Below are 12,231 nucleotides of genomic sequence, written 5' to 3'. Positions count from 1 at the left end.
GTCCAACACATCCAAAAATGGCCTCACAGACAGTGGAAGAGAACTCCCTCTTCTAACCCCTAAAGAAACTAACTTAAAAACACATTTCAGACAATCATCCACAGCCATCTCATGCTTCCATTCTTCCAATGTGAATGTACCTAAACCCCACTCTACCACATTACCAATGGAGGCCACAGCATCATCAGTATCACAACACCTTATCGATTGAGAATCAACTCCCTCCCAATCAATGGACAACCTAGACAGGCAATCCGCCTGAACATTTTTCCAACCTTGGGCATACTCCACACGATACAAATATTCTTGTAACCTAGCAGAAAGTCTGGCCAACCTCGCTGACCCCTTTCCCACACCACCAGCAGACAGTATCCTTAACAGTGGTTTGTGATCACTCCTTAGAGTAAACTCCAATCCCCACAAATATGTTCTAAAGTACTCTGTTCCCCAGACAGCCGCCAAGGCCTCACGTTCAATAACAGAATAGTTACGTTCTGTCAGGGTCAAAGTTCGAGACGCAAACACCACAGTTTTTTCACACTTACCATGCATTTGTGACAACACCGCTCCCAACCCTGTGCTACTGGCATCCACAGTCAAAATAGAGCGCATATTAATATCAAAAGCTGTTAGGATACCAGCTCCACAAATTTCTTCTTTGATCCCATTAAAACACAACGCCTGCTCATCCGACCAACAAAACTTACTTCCCTTCCTCAACAATTTCCGAAGATCCTCAGTTTTGCTTGCAAATTTATCCACAAATTTAGAGTAATATTCCACAAGACCCAAAAAGGACCTCAACTGTTCCTTATCAGTCGGAGCTGGTGCCAACTTAATAGCTTCTAATAAGCTTTTCTTTGGCTTGATAGTCCCATTCGAAATCGAGTACCCTAGGTAGTCAATTTCTTCTACCAGAAAGGTGCACTTCTCTTTATTCAAGCTCAGATCAGCCTCATCAATAATCTTGAGAACTTTTCGGAGTGTAATGTTGTGTTCACCAACTGTTTCCCCCATCACTAGCACATCGTCCTGGAAAAATAATACTCCTTTAACATCCCCAAACAATTTAGCCATCATTCGCTGAAACACACTTGCTGCAGATGCCAAACCAAAAGGCATGCGGGTAAATTGAAAAGTACCTTCTGGAGTGATAAACGCCGTAATATGTTTGGATTCAGAATGAAGCCTAATCTGATGATAGGCACTTCTCAAATCTAATTTTGAGAAAAACTTACCATCCTTAACCGAGGTTAACAACTCATTAATATTTGGCAAAGGATAGACATCCACCACAATATTCTGGTTGACAGACCTCAAATCCACACACAACCTCACTTTGCCATCTGACTTCAGTGTAATAACAACTGGAGAAACCCATGGAGAAACCTCCACTGGTTCGATGATACCCTCTTTCAACATGTTGCTTATTACTTTCTTGACTTCATCCCTGACAACAAATGGTATTTTACGAACCTTGTGTTGAGTCGGGTAAGCATCATCCTTCAACATAATCTTATGTACATAACCTTTTGAACATCCCAACTCTTTCTTAAAAACATCACCAGCCCCCTTTAAAATATCATCCAACTGTATGTTATCTATCAACAAAACCTGATTGGATGTCCTGGGACTGATAACTATGTTGAGATCAAATTGATGCATCCAACCTAGGATGGGTGGACCTTCAACTGCCACATAGATTTTCCCAATAACCTTTCTATCCTTGAATTGAATTTCTTTTAACATATATCCCAGCAGTTGAATTTCCACACCTTGATACCCACCAGGGGATATATCTTTTGGCAACAATTCTTCCTTCGCCCACCAACGTTTAAAGAGACTCTCAGGGATTATGGTGTACAAAGAACCAGAATCCACTATGAGATTCACTTGGACATCCCCAATATAGAATTGAGCCATTGGTCTAGAGCATCTACGGTCACTCACACACACACTCGGAATCCTTCCATCCTCAATTGCTAATATCCTGTCCTCACAAGTTGATTCACAGCAGTCTTCCACAATATTTATGCTCGGTTTCAACTCCTTAACAAATCGGTTACCTTCCCTGCACACACGAGCATAATGCCCCCTGCGACCACATTTGCGACATTCCTTATTGATAGCAAAACATTTCTTGGAATCCCCCAAGTGTAAAGTATTGCCACACCGAAAACACTGCTTTCCTTTGCTTTTAGTACCCCCCGTACCTCCCACTTTCTTTGGTACAGTTCCAAGTTCCTGTTGAGATCCAGTAGACTCGCTTGATAAAACCATAACTTCTCCAGTTTTCTCTTTCCTTTCTATTTCTTTTATACAACGCCTCGATTCTTCAATAACTTTTGCAAGGTCAATCGCTTCTTGCAAGGTAGGATCCTTTGCCGCCCACAACCTCTCCTGAATTTTTTTATCACGGCACTGAACGATAAGTTGATCACGTATCAGTACATTTGACTGATAATTCCCTCAGCCTGGACACAAAATCGTCAATAGACTCCTATTCTCCAACCGTTTAATGGCTTCTTTAAAAACATCATCCATAGGCTGTCCATTTGGTCCCATGGAAGGAGGAAGATATTTAAAAATCCTTTGACCCTCACACCCCAAAGTACTTAAAAGAATAGCTTTCTTCCTTAGAGAAGAAAAACCTTGTCCATCCAACGCTACAATATAATTCTCCAACATTTCTATCCAATCTTCCCAAGGAAGAGTTGGAACCCCTGGAAGTGGAAGAAATAATGGTGGCGTAGAAATATTTGCCTGGGTAGCCATGGGTCCTGTAAAAAAAATTTTTTTAACACCAAATAGTTACAATAGAGCCCTCCAAATGCACAGTATATTAAGTCACTTCCTCTGTAGTGCAAGCTCCTTTCCTCCATCCTGTGTTCCTGAATAAATCAAAGGATTTCCCTGTTTGTTGCCAAGTAGACGCTAAGGCTCAACAAAGTAAAGAGCGTCTAAGATTTCACGTCGCTAGAATGCTGTCACATCACCGGCCAATATGCAGAGCGTCTAAATTTGCCACGGAGACACAAACACTCTGACAGGCTGCCGGCCGATGTGTGAAGCGCTCCTGGTTGCCTAGGAGACGCTGACACACTTGCCGGCCCATAAATAAGAAATGCCGTAGGAGCGCAGTAACCAGCCCACTCCACAGTAGCCAGCAACCAGAAACAGTCGAAAGTATGGCCGGAATGACCCCAAATCCGTGTTCTCACACCTTTAAGTTGCTTCGTTGAGACACCGCTGCTGAAAGCCGCCACCGGGCAAAACAGGATCCTCACGACCAGCCGCTACCAACAGCCGGAACAAAAGAAAACAGCAGAAATAGAATCCAGGGCTGACCTAGGTCGCGCAAAACTCTTGTCGCCAAACTGTGGTGAATAAAAGCTATGAAGTCCACGGCATAAACAAGCTTGAAACACAGCTTTATTACCAGCGCGACCTAGCGTCCAGCCACTCCGGAGAGACAAGGTTCAACTGCCAACTCCCGAATGTTTAGACGCTTGCGTTCGCAGGAACGCGCTAAGAACACACACATAACACAGTGCTTAATTAGGGCTGGGGTTTGCAGGTGCTTGGCACCAGCGTATAATTTCCTACACCAGTATATATGTATGACAGTTCATCACATGTTGGCATCTTCTGTGTCTCTTAAATATACCCCTTAGAGCCCTATTTAGAGCTGGAAGGGTACAGGTCATCCGCAGCACTGTGACAGATGTCTCAACCAAAGTATTAAGGGGCTTATTTACAAGTTCTTTCACTGCCAGTGCGTCACTTTTTCCCCATACAAAAAGTGAAGCACCAGAGGTGCAAGGGGCTTGTAAATTAGCCCCCAAGAGTGCATTGATGTCAAAGGCACTCGTAATTACTGCGGACATTCTCAGATGTCCCACTCCACCATACTCTTAATGAAGCCCTAAGTGCTTCTGGTGGGAAACAAATGAGAGATAGCTTTGAATCATGGCATTGCTTGGATGGATGGGGACACTTCATTTTTTGCAGGCAAAGTTTGTCACTCTATTACAGTTTGACTCCAGAATAAAAACAATCTCACCATAATAAAATCACGTTGAACAATTTTTCCAAGTAAACGTTTTCTGCTAGAACATTAATTCATTAAAATGTGGTTTTGCATGTTTTTTCCACAAAGCGTACTTTGCTGGAATTAGATCTAACAGTTTGTACTACAGAACTGTTCATACCTTACTGAAATCGTTCAGACGTGCAAAGCTTTGAAAAGAATTAATAAACTTTGCAGTAGAAAACACCTCTACTCTTGGGATGACCATTCAACTTCAAAGGCATATCAATTACAGAAGGGCAGGACCAGTGCTAGACTGGCCTTTTGGGTATTGTGACAATCTGGCCCGGCCATATGGGCCAGCTTGAAAGGGCCTGTGTGTGTGAGCTACTTTTTGGTCCTATTGGATGTGACAAAACCAACAAATTACCCCAAACATTGATCCATTCATGTTGTGCCATCAGACAGTGCCAGATTGGCTGAAAGGCTATTCGAAAACTGAGCAGGCCTTGTGAAGGAGATTTGCAACAGCTGTCTATGCTCTGAGTAACAAACATCAAGACCTCCAACCAAAGAGAGAGGAGGATGATGGCCTTCACCTCCAGAGGGCTCTTCCATTGTAATCCTATAGTGCTCTTGTAGCTGTTTCCAATATACCTTGAGTGAGTTTTTCTAATCACCAATGAGATGTAGCTGGGATGATAGATTTCAGGGAAGTTTTAAGCAACTGCTGTCTACTGTGACCCTCTCTCGGGACCTCGATGTATCACAAGTAACATCACCCTCATAAAACCTTTTCCAATTCTCTTACTGTTGAAGTAACAGAGACTTAGACATGGGCATGAACTAAGACTGGACTGGGTAGCAACTGTGAACCCTGACTTGCCCTATGGTAGCCCAGTATTATCCCAGAGTCTATCATCTCTGGGGTCATGAAGGCAGAGAATGTAAATAGGTCTTGAAGAACACTGTTTGCTTTCTGTAAAGTTTAGTCCTTGAAGAACCCTATTTGCTTTCTGTAGAGTTTAGGCCTTGGCATCCACCTCTCTTTGGCACATCGAAGGCTAGTGATGCATGACAAGAGGAAGAAGATATATTCTGCTATCATCAGGAATCAAAGTGCGCAAAATGTAATTTCTGCTTTGCTGTGCTTTTTGGTGATTCAACTTCTATGTGCGTGGGTAGATTTTGGAAATGAGGTGACGTATTCTGTTGTTTGCCATTAGTGGAGCTCATTATGGTGTTATGCATGTATTAAATTCGTATTCGATTGCAGCTTTTGAGCAGCATCACTTGTCCATGAAGTTACATCCTTAGCTTTAGAATAACATTGCTGATACTGCTTAGATTTAAGCCAGCAGAGTTCAGTTCGATGTTGCCTTGAATACAATATGAGGAGCTTCTTTTCCTTCCAAAAGTATGAACCTGCTATGCATGTTTTACTCTTCTTTCTCCTCTATTAAATTCATAGAAGGCTATGAAGTTGTTTTCCTTGTCTATCTCCAGTCCAGAGACATAGATATCAGGGTATACAGCTTTTGGATGCAGTTCCTGGCGTTTTGTTCAAGAAGAGCAGTCAGGGGACTTTAGTAGAAGGAGGAGAATCTCCATTAGGCTCAGCATTCTGGAGTCAGACACACAACATAGGCCTGGTTGGTTCCACGTGTTTATAGATTATTCACTGGACCAAATTCCTCCAAACTACATCTGTCATCAGTTTGCTATACATGTGTTATTTTTCACGTTATGATTGCTGCATATGATGTGGGCTGTGAATTTAACATAAGAGTCTGTGTTTTTCGACATATGTAGATCAAGGGCTGGAGTCAAATAAAATAGCCAAAGAGCCTCTAATGTATACCTTTTCCGACCCAGAGCACCTGAAGCTCAAGTAGGGGCAAAACAACTACATTATTTTTTTCGATTTGCCCTTGTTCTATTGCTATCAAAAAAAAGGTTTTTTCATTTAAAACCATTCTGGACCATCTTCTTATTTCATTCCCGAATGCATCTAAAGAATGATGATTCAGAAAGTTATTGCAATAATCACAGCTTCTTAGGATTACTCCTGGAATCCTTTGTAAACTCGAAGTAGATTAACTACAGACATTGGAGTAACTCTCCAAATGTGAATATATGTCTTCGGTACTGGATCAAGTCCAGAAAACGTAGGACTTGATGTACTAAACTTTCTCACAACGCAACACAGCAAGGGAGAGAGCAGAAATGTGCCATATTTACTAATATACAGTGGATGACTACTATCTCTTGCACTGGCACACTTGTGCCAGTCTAGCTCAAATGCAAGCAACCTTGCACCACATTAGGCTGCCAGTGTTGTGGTGAGCATAGGTTTTGGCCAGCAAAGCATACCTTCTTACCCAAAAACTATTCTTAGAGGCTTATTTTTTTTGTTTGCGTGCTGCAGAATCATGAGGCCTTCAATTAGCAGAAAATGGGTTATAAAATGCAAAGTTGCTGTGAGCAGTAGACCTCAAAATATGTGTTGGTGCAAGTCCCAGATATCCTTAAGATGACACTAAAAACTTATATCAAATAATATACGAAAAAAGTAAAAAAGGACTCCATCAACTTTCCAGAGATTCTCAAGGTAAGCATTAAGAATACCACACATCATTAGAAGGCCTACAAACTATTCATAACGTATCAGATCTTACTACCACAAACAAAAAACAGAGGATCATCTGTCATTCAATTCTCACCACCTTTTCCCTTGAAACAGATCTTTCGTTTTGCATCTCATACGAAGTTATTCTCTGCCAGGTGCCACATAAATTAACTTATTCACGTCACAATTCAATTCATCACATTTACTCTGTGGTTTTATCTACAGTCCATAGTCAAAATCACGAATGCTTAATTTGTGATAACTGTATTCACCGAGTTGCACTGCATAATCCTAAAGTGAAGATGAGAGATTTAGCATTTCACACTATTCGAAGAAACTGCTATTGTTCTTAACTGGAAGTATGAGCTAGCGAACCAACAGATGGTGACTGGAGACTACTGCTATAGCAACTGAAACCTAGACATCTATAAGGATGCCCCAAAAGTGCACCAATTACCTCCTCTGATAATTTAACAGTCCCATAGCCTGAATTGGGGTAACAGAATGACACTTCACTGAGTGCCACTAAGGAACAAAATATTCTTCAACCAAAAATTGCTGATGCTAAATAATTGGTGTCCTCAGACTACACGAACAGTCAGTCTTGTATATTAACCAAACCAAAGGGAAGTTCTAGTTTTAAAAAGTGAAACGTTTCATCAACTTTGGTGGCTACATCAAATCCGGCTGGTCATTTCAGCAAAGTAAAGCTTTGTTGCTGGCATTTCTGTGGTTTGAGTTTGGATCCCACTAAATCCAATTTCCCCTTCCAGTGGTCGGGGTGGGGGGGGGGATCAGTAAATTGAATACCATCAAATAGGGTGAAACCTATACTTTTTAATGAATGGTGCTTTCAAGTAGCAGAAGGGTTATTGTTATATAATAATGCGGATATTTGTTTAAAGTAGCAGAACAAGAACGATAATATTGCCTGCTACCTTCCTATGTATCTAGGGGTCCAGATGTAGCAAAGGTTTTTACCCATTCTGTGTCTATGGGAAAATGTGTTCGTGCATATGGCCCTAAATGCTTACACTTAACTCTTTGATTTTGTGGGGAAACATGCCAAGTTTTCCTAAACGTTTAAGTTTAGAAAGCTGTGGTTTCTCTTTCCCAATCTTTCATTCTGGTTTAGGTATTGTCTGGTGCTACTTGATACTTTTGTTTTCATACCGTTTGACAGCAACAGCTTTTGCAGTGTAATACTGACTTTAAAACAAAAAAAAATTGTATTGCCCATGTTTTAATCGATCTGCAGGAATTTCCCCACCAAAAGTTGATCTTTCTTGATGGGATGGGAGAAGCAATAGGAGTTGAGACAGTGGGGACTTTGTTTAAAATACACTGTCTCCTGGGCTGTCAGCCTTCCTTTTTCCAGGTAGTAAGATGCCCCCATCCCCTGCCTCACAGCAGTGCGCCGCAGTCCGAATTTCACCAAAGAACAGAGGTTAAGTTAACTATTCCTTGCTGTATTGATGGAGAAGTGAGAAAACATTGTTGTTTGTCACTGATGCACAAGAGCTCATGTCTAATTCGGAAGACTAGATATGCTGTGATTATTGGAATTTACCAATAAGAAATATTGGGAAGTATACGTATCAAACAGCTTAATATATCAGTCAACTTGGACACCATGACATGCGTATTTGTATTAGCATTCCACTGTTTTGTAGGGATCCGAGAATTCTGAAATTCCACGACCTACATTTTTGAAACTGTTTATATGCTTTATATTTTGCAAATAATTGACTTCAGTCACAACAAATGAAAGTAAGTAGTTGAGAGGCGAGGAAGAATCCCCATGCTTTAGAACAAAAACAGAATTGGAAGCAGGTGATTGGATAATTAGGAGTTTCACACATAACTCACACGATTCGAGAGAGTGATTGATGAGACAAAAAACACAGAACAGGCAGTTTAAGAACATGCATGAGACTTCACAATAGTGAAAGATCATTTAAACAGGACCCATCAATGAAAGTCTCAAACATTTAGTCATGTTTTGTAGTTGGGCTTAAGTCATCAAAAGGGGCTTTGGCGAAGCAAATAGTCTCTTCCGTTTCTTTAAAGGGTCTGAGTAAACACTATCTCCATTAGTGGATGTGGCATCTCAAAAGAAGATATCATGCACTAACCCTTTAAAAGAATTTGTCACACCCAGCACCAGTTGCATAGTATGTTTTCCTTGGTCCCCCCATTTGCTGATGTTTAACCCACTGGTTCTGCCCTTCCTTGCTCTCTCGACTGTGTGCCTTGTGAGTGCTTGTTGTTGTGTTAATGAGTGAGTTTTTGGAGGGGTTTCCTTTTAGTCTGAAGGGATCTTTTGAACTCACCTTGGGTTCTAATGTTGTGTCTTGGATGGTGTTGCGGCCTCCTTGATGTCCTACAGCCGCTTGGGGAAGACTCGCTGGTCACAATTACAGCTAGAGTGGCTGTGTGGTGACTGGAGCATCAGATCTGCTTTGATTGGCAGCATGGTTGTCACATGACTAGGGGCATGTTGTTCTGGTGATAGTGGCACGGTCTATTTCTAGCGTGTCCTCTGCCAGCCGAACACTTGGCTTAATTTTCCCATTTGCGCATTCTGAAGGAATCTCTGATGCTGGCTCCTTTATTTCTGGATTCTTGCCCTCTCCGCTGGCTCATGTTACTCCTGGCGGCCCAACGGAGCTCTGTTCCCTACAGCATGGATCCTTGCAGTTGCTCTACGATGTGCAAGGAAGCATAAGACTGAAAAGCATCATTTTTCCCTTAATTTCTACCTCCCTACCCCTCCAGGTCATTGCACTGTGCCTTAGTCTACTTTGTCTGGGGTAGTTGCTCGCTTCCTTGGCCTTTGAGTAGCAAGTTAATCTCCTCATTTAAGCCCTGTTCGTAGCCCCTCCCAGTTACTCTTTGCCTGCTCTAAGTGAGACAAGACTGTCCTATTATCCCTTTTTCCTCATTGTCCTTGTTGTTTCCTATGGCAGTGGATTGATGTCCTGCTTTAATGTTCCCTAGGCTCCTAGTAGGAACATTGTTGAGGAACTATTCCTATGGATTAAAAGGAGCCAATGTTTGCTTTTGCATCTCCTATGGATTAATGGGAGTTCTATGTTGGATGTGGTGCATTTCATGACATGGGTGAGCATATTCTGCTGATGTGTTTTTTGAGCTAGTCAGACAGTGTCTATGTTTGAGATTTGTGTATGATTGTAACTGATACTCATCACCCTTGTGCTTTGTTTTTCTTTAACGGGTGCATTGCCTGTACATAGAACCCTGTGGCTTGTGACACTGCTTGGGGAACCGATATCAAGCATCTTGCTAGAATGAGCGGCATCACGTCATGAGTACTCCTTCATGGTTTCCTCTTCCCCCCTTTCACCTTACGGCTAACGGCCCACGTCTGTCCTGTAGTCAGTGTAGAGGGTTAGTTGAGGTGAAAGGAGGGACTTTCTCTGTGTCTGTGGTACCTGGAATTCAGGTGAGTGGGACCGAGACAGAATTAAAGTGAAGGGAGAAAGCCTTTTGCACGGGGCATGAGAACACATCATCTCAAGAGCCAGAAAAAAGGCTTGACAAACAAATGTATCATCTGGAGGCGGAAGCCGTTGCACTACAAGGACTGTGAAGGACCTTATTTAACGAATTCATCATGAAGGTCAGAAGTTCTTAGACTTTTTACAGAGTTACTTGATAAATATGCAATATGCAAAATGAAAAATTTCAGACAGCATTATGGAATGTAATGCACATTTCTTCTTGACCCAAGGGTAGGTCGCTCCCCCTGCCGCTGCAGCTCCTCCAGGTTCCTGAGTTCCTGAGACCCACCCCACAGTAAGTACCCCCCACCTCCCAGCCCCTCGTTCTGCCCCGCGCTACTCACCCTCTCTCCTGCTCCTGCTTCTTTTCCTCTTTCCTTCTTCTCTGTTCTTCCTCCTCGCTCCTCGTCTGTATTCTTCTTCTGTACTCCTCTTCTCCCCGTCTTCTCTCCTCTTCTCTTCTTCCTCATCTTCTGCTGTGGTATTCTGCACCCTGTTTCTTCGTTTTTTGTATCTCCCTCCGTGATCTTCTGTGTTCTTCTGTGTTCCTCTGTCTTCTTCTGTCTTCTGTCTTCTTCTGTCTTCTTCTGTCTTCCTCTGTCTTCCTCTGTCTTCTTCTGTCTCCCTCTGTGTTCTTCTGTATTCTTCTCTGTTCTTCTGTGTTCTTCTGTATTCTTCTCTGTTCTTCTGTACTCCTCTCTGTTCTTCTGTGTTCTTCTGTGTGTCTTCTGCTCTTCCGGTCTTCTGCTCTTCCGGTCTTCAGTCCTTCCGGTCTTCTGCTCTTCTGTTCTTCTGTTCTTCTGTTCTTCTGTTCTTCTTTTCTTCTTGTCTTCTTGTCTTCTTGTCTTCTTTTCTTCTTGTCTTCTTGTCTTCTTGTCTTCTGCCTTCGGCTCTTCTGCCTCCTCCGTCCTCTTCTCCCCGCGCCTGCCCTCCTGCTCCTGCCTCATTCCCCTCCCCCACTCGCACCCCCCCCTCTATCTCCCCTATCTAACCCGTTCACTTTCTACCTCCATCACTCCTCCTATCTACCTATCTCTCCATCTCTCTATCCCACTATCCAACTCCCTCACTCTCCACCTCCTCCTATCTTCCTATCTTCCTATCTCTCTATCTTTTTCCCTATCTATCGATTTCTCTATCTACCTTTTCTCTCTACCTATTTCTCTATCTCTCCCCCCCTCCCGCCACCCCCTCTATTATCTATCTTCCTATCCCCTCACTCTACCTCTCACCCTCACCCACCTCTACAACCCCCCCTCCCCTATCTTCACAACCCTACACCTATCTTTCTCCCTAATCTCCTAAACCTCCTAACACTCACCCCCCTCCACCCTTAAACCCCCCTCCCCCAGCTCTTCTCACTCTACCTGTCCCCCCCTCCCTCGCGCTTTCCCGCCGCGACCTCCTGCACGCCCCCGCCCCCCAGCTCCCATTCGCCCCCAGCTGACCCCTCCCCCCCCTCCTACCTCATATGGCGGCCGCTGCGCGACAGTGGTAGCAACCTTTGACCCAAGGTTAGGTCGCTCCCCCTGCCGCTGCAGCTCCTCCAGGTTCCTGAGTTCCTGAGACCCACCCCACAGTAAGTACCTCCCAGCCCCTCGTTCTGCCCCGCGCTACTCACCCTCTCTCCTGCTCCTGCTTCTTTTCCTCTTTCCTTCTTCTCTGTTCTTCCTCCTCGCTCCTCGTCTGTATTCTTCTTCTGTACTCCTCTTCTCCCCGTCTTCTCTCCTCTTCTCTTCTTCCTCATCTTCTGCTGTGGTATTCTGCACCCTGTTTCTTCGTTTTTTGTATCTCCCTCCGTGTTCTTCTCTGTTCCTCTGTCTTCTTCTGTCTTCTTCTGTCTTCCTCTGTCTTCCTCTGTCTTCCTCTGTCTTCTTCTGTCTTCCTCTGTCTTCTTCTGTCTTCCTCTGTGTTTTTCTGTCTTCCTCGGTGTTCTTCTGTCTCCCTCTGTGTTCTTCTGTATTCTTCTCTCTTCTTCTGTCTTCTTCTGTCTTCCTCTGTCTTCCTCTGTCTTCTTCTGTATTCTTCTGTGTTCTTCTGTATTCTTC

The 12,231-nt window shown here is 43.4% G+C and overlaps 1 protein-coding gene across 1 annotated transcript in view; it reads right to left on the bottom strand.

The window, feature by feature from the left end:
- DLGAP4 (DLG associated protein 4) overlaps positions 1 to 12,231 on the bottom strand; it is a 1,552,488-nt gene that overhangs the window by 1,225,736 nt on the left and 314,521 nt on the right. The gene's annotated exons all lie outside the window — the stretch shown is intronic.

The sequence above is a fragment of the Pleurodeles waltl genome, chromosome 7 (assembly GCF_031143425.1).
Source record: "Pleurodeles waltl isolate 20211129_DDA chromosome 7, aPleWal1.hap1.20221129, whole genome shotgun sequence".
Taxonomy (NCBI): Eukaryota; Metazoa; Chordata; class Amphibia; order Caudata; family Salamandridae; genus Pleurodeles; species Pleurodeles waltl.
Note: the sequence above shows the minus strand (reverse complement) of the source record. Positions and strands in the feature narration are given on the sequence as shown.